The sequence below is a fragment of the Lepidochelys olivacea genome (genome assembly GCF_965140295.1).
Source record: "Lepidochelys olivacea isolate rLepOli2 genome assembly, chromosome: 23".
Classification (NCBI taxonomy): Eukaryota; Metazoa; Chordata; order Testudines; family Cheloniidae; genus Lepidochelys; species Lepidochelys olivacea.
The window spans coordinates 6,709,257-6,722,293 of NC_140433.1; the positions used below are offsets into that span (position 1 = coordinate 6,709,257).

The 13,037-nt window shown below is 61.3% G+C and overlaps 1 protein-coding gene across 3 annotated transcripts in view; it reads right to left on the reverse strand.

Annotated features, from left to right (window-relative positions):
* The window catches only part of PPP1R13L (protein phosphatase 1 regulatory subunit 13 like), a 30,187-nt gene extending 20,216 nt beyond the window's left edge, over positions 1 to 9,971 (reverse strand). For all 3 annotated transcript variants that reach the window (XM_084612370.1, XM_084612369.1, XM_084612368.1), the window contains exon 1: positions 9,905 to 9,971. The gene's annotated coding sequence lies outside the window, so the exon portion shown is untranslated. The remainder of the gene's footprint in view (positions 1 to 9,904) is intronic.
* Between the last annotated feature and the right edge of the window lie 3,066 nt (positions 9,972 to 13,037).

Below are 13,037 nucleotides of genomic sequence, written 5' to 3' on the forward strand. Positions count from 1 at the left end.
TGGGTCTGTTCACGCCACCCCCTCTTGATCTGGGCCCTGGCTGGGTCGCCCTGCCAGGGAGAGGCACAACTGGTGCCGTCACGGGGCAGCGCCAGGGGGGCAGAGGCAGTGCAGAGGGCAGCGCCAGGGCTGTCCCCTCTCCCTCCACCCTGCCCAGCTGCAGCCTCATGCACTCTCACCCTTCAGCAGGCAGACAGGGCAGATCCCGCCACCTCATGGGCATCAGAGGGAAACCCAACAACCCGGCGCTGGGCCAGCGGGCTCCACCCCTGCGCCAGAGCACTGGGGAGCACAGAGCCTCCAGGGACCTGCCGGAGCCTGGGTAGCGTTACCAGCTCCAGCAGCCGCAGGGAGAGCAAGGCACAGACAAGCAGGGACTCACCCCAGGTCATGCAGCAAGATGGAGAAGTCTCAGGAATCCCATCTCCCAACCCTCTCCCCACCAACCACTAGAACCCACTACCTTCCCACAGCTCTGGATAGACCCCAGGAGTCCTGGCTCCCAGCTCCCTCTCCACTCTGACCACTAGACCCCATCCCCTCCCAGAGCTGGGAACAAAACCCAGGAGTTCTGGCTCCCAGCCCCTTGCTCTTTCCCACTAGACCCCACTCCCCTCCCAGAGCCATGGACAGAAGCCGGGAATCCTCCTTCCAACCCCTGGTGTCTCCAGCTCCCGAGAGAGCTGCACGGGGGATCTCTCCGCTCAGAACTCCTGCTCATCCCCGGCCTGACAAGAGTGGAGAAGTGGGCACCACACGGCCGAGTGTCCCATGCAGTCAGAGGTACCGAACCCGACAGGTGTAGACACACCGGCGGGCACCAAGAGCTGGGCCTGCAACTCAAGAGACGGCTTGTGGGAGTGTGCAGCTGTCCAAGGTTCTTGGCCCAGGCAAAGGGCTGGTGCCAGCCACCAGCCTCTGCAGAACTGGGGCAAGCAGCCATGACATAGTCACTTTCCCTAGCGCAAATGCAAATTGAACGGAGGACTGGCCTGGCCATGCAGTTGGCTACGTTGGTGATGGCAGCAGACACTTGAGGACGGGGGAGCCAGGACCCTCGGCACAGGGCTCAGCTTTCCACTGGCAGCCACGGACCTGCCCTGTCCCCAGCTTCTCCACACTCTCTGGCAGGGTCTGACTGGATCTGCCAGGTCAAAGGGGCTTTTCCATGGTGGAGGGACCTCAGGAGCTACCTGCCTGCCTGGGATGGGGGAGAGGGGTGTCTCCTGCCAGACATCCTGGAAGCTTCTCCTCATACGCTGGGAGCCTCGGGAGGGCCCCCCTGGGGCCTAGTCCTGGCACTGGCCCGTTGGGGCCGCCTAGAGGAGGGGAAGGGGTGAAGGAGGAGGGCTTTGTCAGAAGGTGCTGCGGTAACATCCCCAGCACAGCTCTGCAGCCAGCAGTGAACCCCTGGCCTCCCGCACCAGCCTTGAGGGAGCAGTGAGTCCAGGGGTGAGCCAGCAGTGGGCTGTAACCAGCCCCAGGTCCAGCGAGCTGGCACTAGCCAGGTGCCACCGCTCTCCATCCCTCAGGACAGCCCAGCTCTGAGCCACCTGTGGCTTTGGTGCCCACCCCGGCCGGCAGAAAGTCCCACGCAGCCCCCTGCACGGCCCCAGCCCCCAGGCGGCACTGGCAGGCGGGTGAGTAACACACAGCACCGTGCATGTCCCAGACACTCGCTCTGCCGCCGCCCACTAGGGAAACCTGTTCCCTAGCCAGCCACACCCAATTCCAGAGAGCCAGGTAACGCGCAGCTGGAGCCGCCCAGCCCACAGGATGCACCAGGCAGACAGACCGGCCCAACGCCCCCCAGCAAACCAGCCCTCTCCCTCACTGGTCCAGGAGCAGGGCCCCAGCCCCAAATGTCACCATCGGGAGACACCATCACGGACCCGGGCCACCACCCACTGCTGCCAGCTCGGCAGGGAGTCTTGGGGGTCAGTGCGCTCCTCCCCTGCAGGGCCCGGGAGTCCGGGGCTGGGTCCCCCTCACTGCACTACAACCCTTCCCTGGCTCAACCCAGAAGCAAAGTGGCACTGGCCTCGTGGCCCCAGATTCTGGCAGGTGGGGGCCTCTGAGCACAGACTGCCCTGTCCTGCATGGAGGGCTGCACATCAGCAGGGGCCCCCCAGGGTGGGAGGAGGCCCCGCGACCAGGGCCTCAGGTGGTTGGAGCTCCCGGTCCAGCCCCCCACAGCAGTGTCACAACTGCAGCAACAGGAGAAGTTTTGTAAACCTCACCTTGTGACCCGATGGCAGCCAGACCTGACCCAAGCTGACACTCTCCCATCCATCCCAGAGGAACCCAGGGCTCCACACAGACCTTCCCTAATCATAGAAGATCAGGGTTGGAAGGGACCTCAGGAGGTATCTAGTCCAACCCCCTGCTCAAAGCAGGACCAATCCCCAACTAAATCATCCCAGCCAGGGCTTTGTCAAGCCTGATCATCTTCCTGCTTAGCCCTCACTTGCTGCACGTGTAACCCCTCTGATTATTCCTAGATCCTCTGCATCCATCTAACCCCCTGATATCCCCTATCCCGTGTCCTACAGGTCAGACTGGATGGTCACAGTGGTTCCTCAGGGCCTTGCCTCCCAGCCCATCCAGGCTGCTGGAGCCAGAGTGAAGCACTCAAGGAGACAAAGCCAGTCTGGAGTTAAACCCACCAATAGATGGGGCCTTCCCGTGGCTGGTTAACGCCCCTCACTGCTACACCTTCTGGCTGCTCTGGATCTACCTGAGCTTCCAGCCATCGATCTCACCCTGCCTTTGTCCGCTGGGCTGCAGAGCCCTCTACTCCCAAAACCCTCCTGCCCAGGGTGTTGCAGACAGATCCAGTCACCTCGCGGCAGAGCGAGACTGAAGAAATTTGAATGCAGGTTTCCAGCCCTTGTACGGCTCTTGTGGCTCTTTTCTGAGCCCTTTCCAGTTCATCACTCCCCTTTCTGAAGGCCCCTGAACTGGGCACAGGGTCCGTGAGGGTCTCACCAGTGCCATATACCCAGGTGACCCCCCCCTTCCTGCTCCTGCTCAACATCTCTTGCTCACACATTCTGCCTCTCAGCCACACTGCCCCAGCTGATGTCCACCGTGACCCCAAGTCCCTTTCAGTCCCTGCTCCTCGTCCTGCCAGCATGAGCACCGGCCTTGGTTCCTAGATGCAGGGCCTGGCCTTTAGCTATATTAAAGTCCCTCCCACAGGACACGGCCCTGGGCCACTCTCCTGTTCTGTGGTGCCAGGGGTCTCTGGGGCAGAGTGCGGCTCAGAGCCTCCTAGTCAGGGGAGAGGGGAGGACATGACCCCAGGGACAGCTGAGCTGCAGACGAACCCAGATACTCAGGGACGGCAGCCACCTCACACGCCTGGAGCAGGAATCAGAGACCCCCAGCCCAAGGGGCCACTAGGGTGGGCACTGCAGGAAATGCTGGTGCTGACACAGGCAAGGTTCAGCGAGTGTCCCTGAAGGCCACAGAAACAAAATGGGGGAGAGAAGGGGGGTTGTGAAGCACCAGGAAGGTGCTGGGAGGGGGGAGCCGGGGAGGAGGTGATGTGCCAAGCTGCAGGAGGGGACCCCATCCCATGGACTTTGCTTCCTAAAAAAAATGTGTTTAAATTCCAGCTGGCCCAAGTCTCCCTGACCATGGGGTTCTACGCCAGTGCCCCCCGCTGGCTCAGCAGCCCCTCAAGCACGCCAGGGCAGGAGTATCTCACTCTTGAGCCTGAGGAGTTTGGGACACCCTAGCCCCACTGAATTTCATAGGCACCCCACTCCGCTTGGCTTCTTCGAGAGCCCAGCCCTGGGCCATGCAATGGCTACAGAGCCAGAGACACGTCCCTTCCAGAGCTCAGCACAACGGGTGCACATATGCTGGTGGGCATGGCCGTAGGATGCCCAGCCTAGAGCTCCGCAGAGAGGGCACCGCACCAGCATAGCATGGGCTGGTCAGCCAGACCTCCTGGCTCTGCCTGGCATGGGCCATGGTGCCCTCGCCCATGGTGATGCCACAGCACAGACAGGCAGGGAACACCCTGCTCTGGGGCATGATGGGAATCGAGCCAGTGAGCGTGGGACAGGGTAAGCACTGTCCTGCTCAAGCACATGGGGCGCAGCGAGAGCCCTCCACTCCTGGAGTCAGAATCCCAAAGGAATTAAGGAACATGCCTGTTTGGTGCTGACCGCCAGAAACACGCCCAGGAGCTGCACGTCCGCCAGGCTGCCGCAATGCCCAGAATCGGCACCAGCCCCGCTCACGCTGGAGTCACTGGGGGGGCGCTGCGTGGGACCCCTGCTCCTGGATGCTACAGCCGCAGGGTGACTACCATGAGTTACCCACGCCCCTCCACCTCCGGTCCCCACCACCACAGTACCTGGGCGCCTCGCAGCCCCGGCCGTCTCCCCGCGGTATGGCTGGGACCTGAGGCCCATGGAGGCTGAGTGACTTGTCCCATAGGCAGCCTGCAACAGAACAGGGACTGGACCCCGGGGCAGAAGATCGGCTGCTGGAACCACACACAGATATATCCTCCACTGTCAGCGGAGGGGAGCCCCCAGTATGTCTGCGCCCAAGGCAGCGAGGGCAGTTCTGGTATAAGCCAGCATCAAGGGGCGCTGGGGGAAGCCAAGGGGCCAACCAGAGCCCCCAGCTCCCCAGGGCAGGCTGGAGCTCTGGGGCCAGCCTTGCCAGTAGGGCAGTGTAAGAACAGAAATGGACAAATCAACCCACGCTCGGCACCACGTTCCCCAGATGAGAAGAGGGTGAACGTCATTCCCCGGGTGTAGCTACACTACTGTGTCCTTCCCTACGCCCGGGAGGGCTGGCCAGGCCTGATGGGGGCCTGTCTCCACACCCGGGGCTCCCCCCTGCACTGGACCTGGCGCTAAGATCCTTCCGAGAGCCAGCGGTTAATGCCAGCTCACAAGCCAGGCGCAGGGCTGGTCCTGCCCCGCAGGAGCTGCAATCCCAGCCCCACAGACACAAGGCTCCAGCCCAGCCCTGCAGGGACCCCCAGCCCACCCCCCAGGGGTCAAGTGGGCCTGGCTGCCCATGGCCCATTCAGCCCCAAGCCGCTCTGCTGAGATTTTATATGGAAGGGGTCAGTTAGTGCCACTGGCCAAAATGAGGTTGGTGATGGGACCCTACCCTAAGGGCTGGGCCTCATCAAACCCCTTCACCTCAGCCACAGAGCAGCAGAGAGGGGAGACAGTGCAGTCACTAGCAAGCAGCATGGGCTGGTGCCTTAGAGGGGAAAGGCCCCAAGTCCCATTCCCTGCCCCCTGAGCCAGCCCGTCGTGTCCCACTGCCCTGAGGCCAGATAGGTGCTATTGCCCCCTAGAGGGGAAAGGCCTCGTATCCCATTCCCTGCCCCCAGAAGCCAGCCCGTCCCACTGCCCTGAGGCCAGATAGGTGTTAGTGCCCCTTAGAGGGGAAGATCCTGTATCCCATTCCCTGCCCCCTGAGCCAGCAATGCCCCTGCCCAGGGGCCAGATCAAAGCAGACACTCTCTGTTCGGGGTGGGGCTGTTGGTACCCTCCAGGCACTGTCCCATGGGAGCACGCCTGGTGCAGAACGACGCTGACAGAGCTCAGGGTCTGCCAAGGAAGCCGTGTGGAGGCAGGAGCGGCCATTCTGCACGGAGGAGGTCCTCGCAGGCACCTCCACAGAGCTGGGGGAGCAGGCAAACAGGAAGGGGACCCCCCAGCCGGAGGTGGAGCCAGGGAGGGAGAAGGAACAGTGATTGCCTCATGCGAATGGCGCGTACTCGCGCTGCCAGGCAGGCGTGGCTGTGCATCTTTACAAGCACCATCTAGCTGCAGTCAGTGCTGGGAGCCGGCCAAGAGATCAAACAGCCACTTGCAGCCAGGCTGAGCCAATGCACCAAAGCCCTTAATAGCAGGGCAGGCTCTGCGGCAGTGCCCAGCGTCTGGGAGTGTCTCTCATAAAGCACATCCCGCTGCCCAGCCCAGGTGCCTCGCTCCCCTGCCTGACATAAACACCTTTGGCCTGCCCCGGCCCGACAGCGGGGAGCATGAGGCCAGGTATAAACAGCAGCCAGAGGACACGGCCCTGGAGAACCAGGCCCAGGGGGTGCACACAGGACTCACTTCACCCACTGCTGAAGTGCAGCCAGGTGGAACAGGGCAGCTCGTTAAAACAGCCACACAAGCAACACTGAGTGCGGTTTGGGACAGGAAGTGAGGAAGGTTCCCACAGCAAACTACCGGGGCCTTGAGAGATACCCAATGGGCACCACAGCCTGACACCCATGTTGCACAGCACAGTGAGCAGAGCACGGGCTGACCAAGCCCCCATGGCCTAGCGGAGCAGGGACACCAGGGGAACTAGCAAAACAGCCAGTGGCAATGTGGCCCCCTCTCTCTGGCTAACGAGCAGCCCTCCTGCAAAAACTCCCTGGGATCTTTAGCAATCGGCATCTCTTTTGAAAGATGGCACCTCTATGGGCATAGCGCCCCCCGACACCACCCTGGAGTCAGCATTGACTGCAAGACGACAGCGCCCCCCGTTGAGCCCCCGCCCGGCTCCCTGCAGCACAGCGCCCCCTGCTGAGCCCCGGCCCGGCTCCCTGCAGCACAGTGCTCATTAGCACCGCACTGGGGCATTAGGGTTGGCACTGCCTACAAGGGGAGAGCGCCCATGGCTGAGCCCCACGTGCCACTTCCTGAAGCACAGTGCCCAATTTACTGTGCCCAGCACCATATGAAGTAATTGGCACTGGTGCAAACTGCGCGTTTAACATGCAATTTTTGGCCCTCACTTTCCCCTGGCATCAGTGGCTCTGCAAGGGGTCACTGATGAACCATTCACCCAACGAGCTGGGCCCCACTACGCATGCAAAATTGGCAGCCCCAGGGGGTTCGGCTGTCAGTGCCTGCCCTGTGCTGCCATCTAGCTGGTCTGCCCACACTCCCTGTGTGATGTCCCTGCTCCCCAGCCTCTGACGAGGAGGAGCAATTAGCCTGCAGCCACTTCACTGAATCCAGAGGAGGGTTTGGCAGCAGTTGGGCTTGGGCTGGCTGCTCAGTCCCAGCCCGGCTGGCAGGGCCCCTTGAGGAGTGGAGACGAGCCGGTTTCTGCAGCATGAGCTCCTTGCCAACATTTACCCGGCAAAGCTGGGAACAGGGACCCACTGTGGATACTGAACACAGCCTAGTTCATCCCAGCAGCAGGATTCCCGGACCCTGCAGTCCCAGCCGCCCACCCCAGCAGCTCCCTACCACCAGCTGGGGGCTCTGGATTTAGGGCCAGTCTGTGCTCAAACCTCCCAGAAGCACCTCAGAATGGCAAATGCAATCCAACCCCACCCGAGTGGAGCCAAGAAACAGCGTAGGGACAGGAAGTCAGACATGGGGCGAGGGAGGCGAGTGGGAGCCAGTCTTCCTTGCCGCCCTCTATGGAATAGGGAGAGAGACATGCTCCCTACCATACTGGCAGGGAGGAGCTCTGAGGGGACAGGCCAGAGACCATCCCCACAGTGCTGATAAGGGGAGACCCAGGTGGCTGGGAAAAGGTATGCCTCCTCCTGCTGGGATCTCTAGCCCCACTGCTCTGGCTACTTTGGGATGCTGCCCAGTCTCCCCATCTCCCCTCCTGTCCCACACAGGCTCTTGGCCCAATTCTCCCCCACTGAGAGCCCTGATCTGGAGCGCTTCATGCCCACTCTGCACAGGGATACATGCACCACAGGGCACCAGATCCTCTGGGCTGGGGGCCTTTCCCTGCCTGGCACTGCAGCCTCCCACCCACCTCTGATCTCCCACTCCATGCTCCAAGGCCTGGAAGAACCTGTACCTTCCCCAAGTGAAAACCAAATGTGCCTTCCCCACCCACCCCTGGCTCCTTGGCAAAGGACCTGCCAGGGGAGTCAGATGTGTCAGTGTCACACAGCTGGAGGGAGCAACACCACAAAAACAGATTGCACAGCACCACCCATCCTGGCACAGGACACCACACATTCAGCCCCCCTTCACTCCATCCCAATGCACCTATCACCACTATATCTAGACAGCAAGTAATGTTTCCTAGTGCTGCAGAACCAGCAGCAGCCAGGACTGCACCGGGTGGTGCCTGGGGAAGCCGAGAGCACAGAGAACAGCCCATTACATCGGGGTGCCCATCTGCTTGGCCGCTCACAAAAATAAGTTTGTCATCACGTTCCGAACCTACCACTGGGCACAGCGCTGGATAACACATTGCCCAAATGCTTCTCCTAACACGATCAGCAGCCAGAGAGCTAACGACCATCCGTCAGCATTAGGGTCCAGAGTCAACACTCTGCCAGGGCTGCTCCCACCTCTCCACATGGCTGTCTCCAGCTCTTTCGCAGCAGATTCAGCCCAGTCACTCAAATGGGCAATCACCTCCCCCCATGCTGCACGGTGGGCAGAGGTCAGGCCGACCAAGCTCCCACAGCCTAGCAGAGCAGGGACACCAGGGAACTAGCAATAAAGCCAGGGGCATCACATGCCACGCAGGTCGCAGGGGTTTGAACCAAGGGCCAGGGGCAGCAGGAAGGCCCCACTGCAGCCAGCTCAGCAGCACCTTTGGGGGCTGATAGCCACTCTGCCACATTTCGGCCACGGGACACAGCAACCCCAGCTACTGGACGTGGCTGATCCCAGCTGGGGCCTGCAAATGCCAATCCCTGCAGGCAGTCTGGCAGCATGTCATGCAGCATCTCCCAGAGCCCCTGGCCTGGCGCCCAGGCATGGGGCACTGACAAGCTGGTATCGGCTAATTATAAGAATGTGGGAGGCCAGAATGCCGCCAGCCACTAGGAGCCTTTTATGGCCAGGCTGGTACGTGCACTTATCTCTGGCTGCTCACTCCAGGCTGGAGGCTAATCCCAGTGACTCATGGAGCCTGCACAAGCCCAGGGGGTCCCTGAGACTACTCCAGGCCTCATCCCCTGGGTAAATGGGGAGTTAGGTTATGCTGGGATGAGCGAGGTCAGAATCAGTCCTGAGGTTGGTGCTGCTTCATGTCCCCACCCCCACCCCGCAATGCACAAGGGTCAGGGGAAGCGGGGCTGGGAAGCTCAGCAGAGTCCCAACCAGAGGATGCATGGCCGGTCTGTGCCCAGGGAGGCTGGACCTACCGAGGCAAAGCCAAGGCATTTCCGGAGTCCGGCAGCACCCCTCCCCAGCTGCTCTGGGGCCCGCCTGGGCGGGGTTGGGGCTAGGGTCCCAGTGCGTGGGGTCTCTCAACAGTCCAATGCCAAATGCCAGCTGGGAGCAAACCCTGGGCCAGAGCAGATCAGCACCATGCTGCATGCCCACGCACCCCAGAGCGCCAGGCCTGGCGTCGGGCTGCTGCAGCCGGTGACCCCAGTGAGGGCTTAACCCCGGCCAAGAGACAGCGGCGCCAGAGGCCTGCCTGGGTAACACCAGTGACCAGACCGCCCCAGCCACCATCCTCCCACCAGCTCCGTGCCCGGCTCTCCCCCGCTGCGGGAAAGCCCAGCCCGACCGGTCCGACGTCCCGTGTCCCGAAGAAGCTCAGACACGTGTTGGGGTTAGGGCCGCGGGCGCACCGCGGGCTAGGGCGGTCTCACCCCCCGGCCGGCAGCCCCAAACCCACCCCCCCCGAATCGTACCCGGGGAGCGCCCCTTCCCCGGCCCGCAGCTGGAGTATTTCCCACCCTAACCCGCCGGCCGGGCGCTCCCTGCGGCCGGCTCCGCTCCAGGCGCGCCGGGCCCCCCCGCCGCTGGATGCCCCGGGCAGGCGGCAGGCAGACAGACCCCCCCAGCCCTGTCCCCGCAGCCGGGGCAGCGCCGCTGGAACGGGCCGATCCCCCTCCCCGCACGGCGGGCGCAGGTGCCCGGGCTGCGCGAGCCCCTGGCCGGGCCGGGGGCGCGTGGGCAGCGCGCGCGGGGCTGGCACTGACCTGGCTCCGAGCTCCCTCCGGCCGCGCCGCGCCGCGCCGCGAGCAGGTTCGGGCGGCTGCACAGGTGGGACAGGGGCAGGCGCGCCCCGGTGCACGCTGGGAGCTGTAGTTCTCCCGCGCAGCGAGCTGGGACCCGCGGTCCCGGGACTCCCGTGGCCAGGGCGGGGCGGCCTGTGTCCTGCGTCTCATCCAGGACAGGGTGAGATCTGCGGGGCAAAGACCGGCTCTGCTCTGGTTTGTGCAGCGCCTGGCGCTCGGGGGGTCCAGCCTGGAACGTCCAGGTGACTCCTCTGTGCAGGGGGATCCCAGGGGCAGGGACTGACTCTGTGCTGGTTTGTGGAGCCCCTAGCGCGCTGGGGTCTGAGTGACTGGTCTGTGCAGGGGGGTGACAGGGGCAGGAACCAGCTCTGTTCTACTTTGTGCAGGAACTTGTGCTCCGGGGTCCAAGTGAGCTACCCTGGTCTCCAAGCAGATGTCTGTCACCAGCCTTGTGTGTGGGACAAGGGGAATGAGATCCCAAGCTGTGTGTCTGGGAAAGGAGAAAGTGTGTCCGGCTCTTCTTTGTCTGTGGAGCAGACAGAAGGGGCCTTTCAGCCTGCGATGGTTGAAGGTAGTGCAGTTGTCTCAGAGTTGTTTCTGGATTCAGTTAAAGCCCAGGAAGGGAATGGCCCTAAGTTTGTGTCTGCTCAGGAGAATGGCCCTGTAACTAGGTTGCATCCAGTTAGTGTCTATGTGAAATCCCAGAGACCAGACAATTCGGGTGCTTGTATTTTGCCTGTTGCTAGTGTGTTGTTGAGAAAGGAATGTCTCCATGCTAATTCTGTAAGTGAAGAGTATGTGGCCCAGGTCAAAATGGGGGCTCTTAACCAAGAGAGCCCGAATTGCAGCCCTCCAGACTGGAGCACTGGGAGAAGACCCGATCCCAGTTTGACCCCCGGGGGTTTTGGGGTGGCCAAAGGGCACAGGCGGTATAAACCTTCCCACATGCGGCCTGCGAGTACTATCGACCACCCCCGACCTAAGGGAGGGCGTGAAACTGGAAGGGCCTGGTGTAACTCCCACCAAGGAACGGGAGAGATGCTGGGGCATCCATGGGAACGTTGGTGGCTTCGAACTTCCCCAGGTCACTGGCTAAAGTGACCCCGCTCAGTTCGATCTCGAAGCAGGGAGAGATGTGACGTAATGGGACTATTCTGAGCTCTGGAACTGCTCCCCATGAAGCCAGTCAGGACTCTGGGGAAGTCTCCTTTCTGGGAGCAGACTGTCTTCAGGACACACAGCTCACACAGCTTCCACCTTCCTGGGTCTGACCTCGGAGCATTCAGCCTCCTCCCCTCCGTGCGCTTCCCACAGCGAGTCCACCCAGGCGGGGTCCTGGGGAAGCCAGAGGGTCCTGCACCCCAACTTCGCAGACAGACGTGACTCTCAGCCAGCCAGTAAAAGAGAAGGTTTATTAGATGATAGGGACATGGTCTAACACAGAGCTTGTAGGTGCAGAGAACAGGACACCTCAGCTGGCTCCATTTTGGGGGCAGTGAGCCAGACAACCCCATCTGTACTTCACTCCATGTCCCCAGCCAGCCCCAAATTGAAACTCTCTCCAGCCCCTGCTCCTCTGGGCTTTGTCCCTTTCCCGGGCCAGGAGGTCACCGGATTCCTTTGTTCTCCATCCCTTTAGCTCTCACCTTGCAGGGGGGAAGGGCCAGGCCATCAGTTGCCAGGAAACAGGGTGTCGGCCATTCTCTGTGTCCAGACCTCTACACACACCTGTCCTCTAGGGCTCTGCAAGGATCATACACTCTTATCCCACTACCTAGATACTTAAGAACTGCATAGGGGAAACTGAGGCACCCCCACACTATTCAGAGGAAACATTAAGAACAGTCCCGCTTCATCACACCCATCATAGAGGAACCTTTCCAGAAGGTGGCCATGGACATAGTGGGACCTCTCAGCAAGACGACCTGGTCGGGGAAGAAATACATTCTGGTGGTGGTAGATTTTGCCACCCGCTACCCTGAGGCAGTGCCCTTAGTTTCCACTGAAGCAGACACCGTGGCAGATGCGCTCCTGACCATTTTCAGCCAAGTGGGGTTCCCCAAGGAAGTCTTGACAGACCAAGGATCCAACTTCATGTCAGCCCTGCTCCGGTGCTTGTGGGAGAAATGTGGGGTCCGGCACAACTGGGCCTCAGCTTATCACCCCCAGTCCAATGGGCTGGTGGAGAGGTTCAATGGGACGCTAAAGATGATGCTGAAAACCTTTATGAACCAGCACCCGCAGGATTGGGACAAGTACTTACCTCACCTGCTGTTCACATACAGGGAGGTACCCCAGGAGTCTACCAGATTTTCACCTTTCAAACTGTTATATGGAAGGAGGGTAAGGGGCCCCCTGGACCTGATGAGAGACGAATGGGAGGGGAAGACCACTCCCAATGGAGAGTCAGTGGTGGAGTATGTCCTGATCTTCCAAGAGAGACTTGCTGAACTCATGGGCCTGGCCAGGGAGAATCTGGCCAGAGCCCAGAAGAAGCAGAAGATCTGGTATGACCGCACGGTGCGGGCCCGTGCCTAAGCCACCGGGGATCAGGTGATGGTTCTCATCCCCGTGAGAAAGAACAAACTACAGGCTGCCTGGGAGGGCCCTTTCAAGGTTGTCAAGCAGCTAAATGAGGTAAACTACGTGGTGGAGCTGTCTAACCGGGCGCACCACCGCCGGGTGTACCGTGTGAATATGATGAAGCCATATTATGCCAGGGGGAATGTGGTGTTGGCTGTGTGTGGACATTGGGAGGAGCAGGGAGATGACCCTTTAGTAGATCTATTCCCTGGGACCAGAACTGGTTCACCCCTGGAAACAATTCCCCTCTCGGATCAGCTAACCCCTGCCCAGCAAGCTGAGATCAGGGGGGTGCTGCATCTGTACCGACAGCTGTTTTCCAACCTAATCTCACTGTCCACTGGCTGCAGACAGGATTGCACCTGCCGATAAGATGCTCCCCCTTCCGAGTCACAGGGAAAACTGCTCAGGACCTGGAAAGAGAGGTCCGGGACATGCTGGCTTTGGGGGTGATCCAGCCATCTGCCAGCCCTTGGGCCTTGCCGGTGATGCTGGTCCCCAAAAAGGACGG